At 39.9% G+C, this 4,094-nt stretch overlaps 1 pseudogene; it reads left to right on the top strand.

Moving 5' to 3' along the window:
* The first annotated feature begins 1,005 nt into the window (after window positions 1-1,005).
* LOC127220908 (60S ribosomal protein L9-like) lies at window positions 1,006-1,653 on the top strand (annotated as a pseudogene).
* The last annotated feature ends 2,441 nt before the right edge of the window (window positions 1,654-4,094 follow it).

Here is a 4,094-nt window from a genome sequence, read left to right as displayed (position 1 = left end):
TGTTCAAAATGTCTGTGATTCGCTTTGAAATAGCATGCAAAGAAAAAAGAGTTTAAAAATTAAAAGGTACAACAACAATATAAGAAAACAAAATGGAAGATTAGTAGGGCCTGAGTGCTATTAATGTGTAATGGTGTCTGGCAAAGTAGCACCTGAGCTGAGAGGGTTGCCACATATGTCACATTCAGTCAACTCCCACTCCCCTTCCAGAGCCCAAGAAGCATAAAAGAGACCAAGAAATACTTGCGAAAGGGTAAGACAGAGCAAACAGAGTCTGCATAGCCTTCAATCAAGATGTGTGAAAACAGAAAGCAGGAAAGAATATCGAATCAGAACTTCAGTGAGTAAAAGGGTTAGAGAAAGTCTCAGGTCACAGCCAAACATTAGGTGGAAATCTAGCCCAAACTGGAGGTCTCCATCAGGACCCTCCCCTCAGAGCTCAGAGAACCTCATGGAAGAGGGGGAGGAAAAAGTGTAGAAGCCAACAAGGATAAAGGACACCAGGAGAACATAGCCCGAAGAACAGACTGAGCAGTGCACATCCAGGCTCACAGGGACTAAGAAATCATAGAGCCTGTGTGAGTCTGCACTAGGACTTCTGCATATGCTATGATTGTTAGCTTGATGTTTTTCTGGGACTCCAATCTGTGGGGTAGGGTGCTTTTGACTCTATAACCTGCTCTAGGGATCCCTTGCCTCCTGAGATGCCCCACCCAGCCCTAATATGAGGATGTGTGTCTTGTATTATTGTATCTCATTGTGCTGTGTTTGGTTGATGTCCCTGGGAAGCCTGGAGGGAAATGGAGGAAGAGTGTATCTGGGGGAGAAGAGGGAGGATTAGGAGAAGTGGAGGGAGAGGAAACTTCAGTTGGGATGTATTATATGAGAGAAGAATTTTTAAAAACATAATGAGCAAAGTTTTAAAGTCTTATAGCATGTTTTGGTATGGTAACAACATTTATTCTACTTGTTTGATTTCAATTAATAATAATATATTGGCTCTTTGCCCCATCTACTGCGAGAATGAAGACCATTCTCAGCAATCAGACTGTCGACATTCCAGAAAATGTGGACATCACTCTGAAGGGGCGCACAGTCATTGTGAAGGGCCCCAGAGGAACCCTCCGGAGGGATTTCAATCACATCAACGTAGAGCTGAGTCTCCTTGGAAGAAGAAGAAGAGGCTCCGGGTTGACAAATGGTGGGGTAACAGAAAGGAACTGGCCACTGTCCGAACCATCTGCAGTCATGTTCAGAACATGATCAAGGGTGTCACACTGGGCTTCGCTACAAGATGAGGTCTGTGTATGCTCACTTCCCCATCAACGTCGTTATTCAGGAGAATGGGTCTTTGGTTGAAATCCGAAATTTCTTGGGTGAAAAATACATCCGCAGGGTTCGGATGAGAACAGGTGTTGCTTGTTCTGTCTCTCAAGCCCAGAAGGATGAATTAATCCTTGAAGGAAATGATATTGAACTTGTTTCAAATTCAGCGGCTCTGATTTAGCAAGCCACAACAGTTAAAAACAAAGATATCAGGAAGTTTTTGGATGGTATCTATGTGTCTGAAAAGGGAACTGTGCAGCAGGCTGATGAGTAAGACCTAAGTTACCCAGCTCCAGAAACAAGATCCTGAATTTAAGTACGATTTGGCATGTCTTTTGGGACAATAAAAGACTTGTATTGAAAAAGAATAATAATAATAATATATTGTTATAATTTAATGACAGTTAACCTAATATCATTACAGAATAAAGGGTATCATTCTGTTAAAAAAAAAAAGAAGAAGAAGAAAAAAGTCTCAGTTCAGAAGGTGCCCAAGGCCAGGCGATGGTGGCACACACCTCTAATCCCAGCACTAGGGAGGCAGAGACCAGTTAATCTCTGTGAGTTTGAGACCAGCCTGGTCTACAAGAGCTAGTTCCAGGATACCCTCCAAAACCACAGAAAAACCCTATGTCAAAAAAACCCCAAACAAACAAACAAAAAACAGAAGGTGTACCCAAAACCAAGTTACCCCTTAGAGGAGACACACAAAGGACCCATTGAGTTTTGACATCCCGGATGACCATATTAGTGTTTACTCATATTGTTCTATTATTAAATAAACTCAAGAGTCAGATATCAGGGTTAAAAACCTGATTGATCAGAGAAGAGATCAGTGACCTCTCTCTCTCTCTCTCTCTCTCTCTCTCTCTCTCTCTCTCTCTCTCTCTCTCTCTCTTTCTCCTCCAATCCAAAAGGGCCATGAACTTAAGTCCCTCCCTACTACTTCCTGTGTTTATTTATATGTATCCTGGGTCCTACAAAACCTCTCTGGCTAACTCTGATCAACTAGTTGCCAACTCCTTCCCCTGATTCAAGGTTAAACTTTATTGTCACTCTTGGAGTGTCAATGGGAACAAATATCCTGCAACAGACCCTATCCCAATGAATCATCTTATCACCTCCAGTCCAGGGGTGAATGTGGGATGTTTGTGACCCTATGGATGCTAGAAGGCATGTCCTCTGCTCATCACAGTAGGTTCTCTTGAAAAAAGAGCTAAGCAATAATAGGTCTTCATTGCTCTCCCATAACCTCTGGAAGGGAGCTACATCAAAAGGCAAAGACAAAGCCCTGAGATAGGAGAAGAAGGAAATGGAAGAAAAGTGTAAAACATGATGAGCACAGTAAATGATACAAAAAATCAAAGTTATAATCACAGTCTTCTTCATCTGAATCCTAATAGACTATTCATGATGAAGGGAACTTTATTCTACATGAAACAAACAAAAAGGCATTAACTGTCAAACTGTTACTGTGCTTTAAATGTAGGTTTCAGACCTAAATTTCCCTAAGCACCATCTGTATCTCCAACACTCTCATTCTCTCCCAACCCATGGCAAATGGAGCCTTTCCTTTGACTAGGAAGCTTTGCTAGGTTACCGAGTACAGGTTAGTTGCTAAGTTCAATTGTTCCTCTTCAGTTTGCATCACCAGGTCACACCGGATGGGCTCCTTGAAACTGCGGTCTCAGCCACTTCTCAAAGCTTTCTTTCCCTGGTTTCTTTAATGTTGATTTTCCCACATCAGTCCCCCAAAGTGTTTACTTTCTTCTTTAAGAATCATCTATATGCTAATGACTAAAATTATTTATATGTTTCATTTGTAACCATCTAGTTAGTTCACTCTTGAAACTTATATTTCTATCTGTGGATAATATATTTGTACTTCAATAGAACCTAATATACCAAAACAGAACCTGCCATCTTCTAAAATTCCTTATAATTTATTCTCTCTTCTTTTTCCATCTGTCATGAATAATGGCAACACCAGTCACCCAGTTCACGTAACCCCTTACAATGAGGTTAAGTTCTCATGATTGTCAAAATACAATTTTCGAAATTTAAAGATATGCCAATCATACAAATATAGAATGAATGTTTCCAAGATCTCTATTTAATTATTTGAGAGAGACCACAAAGACGAATAGCTGATTCACAGGAAAAGTAGAGAAGTCACGTCAGCTACTAAAGGTCTGGAATAAGTTTAAGTTTTAAAGTTCTACACATTAACACTGGGAAGTCAAAATGAATGAATATTTAGAGCTACCGTTTTTGTTAACAAGACAAAAATTTTTTGGATATCCTGATCTACAGAGTGAGTTCCAGGACAGCCAGGGCTACATAAAGAAATCCTGTCTTGATAAACAGCTATAAGTTACCATTTCAGCAGCCTTAACTCTAACAAATAATAAATAACAAACAAAATTAAAGAATGACATACTTCCTATAGCATTAAATAATAATTGGGTACATATGTTAGGCAATGCTTCATTCTTTGGTCTTATTTTCAAGTTTTAAATAGGTTTTCTTCACACCTCACTTGCTTCTGTAGTGAGAATGATTTCATAAAAATATGTTGTACATTTGAAGATACTGAAATATTTTCAGCACCCCATACTTATATTTGGGTCATTTAAGACTTTACCTGATGTCCTGCTGTGTACCCATCCTATCTGTTTAACTCTCCTTTAAGAGAACAAAGCAATAAGGCAGGGCAAGGAGGTGTGTGACTTTAATCCCAGTACTAGGGAGGCAGAGGCAGGCAGATC

Source organism: Phodopus roborovskii, unplaced genomic scaffold (genome assembly GCF_943737965.1).
Source record: "Phodopus roborovskii unplaced genomic scaffold, PHOROB, whole genome shotgun sequence".
Classification (NCBI taxonomy): domain Eukaryota; kingdom Metazoa; phylum Chordata; class Mammalia; order Rodentia; family Cricetidae; genus Phodopus; species Phodopus roborovskii.
Note: the sequence above shows the minus strand (reverse complement) of the source record. Positions and strands in the feature narration are given on the sequence as shown.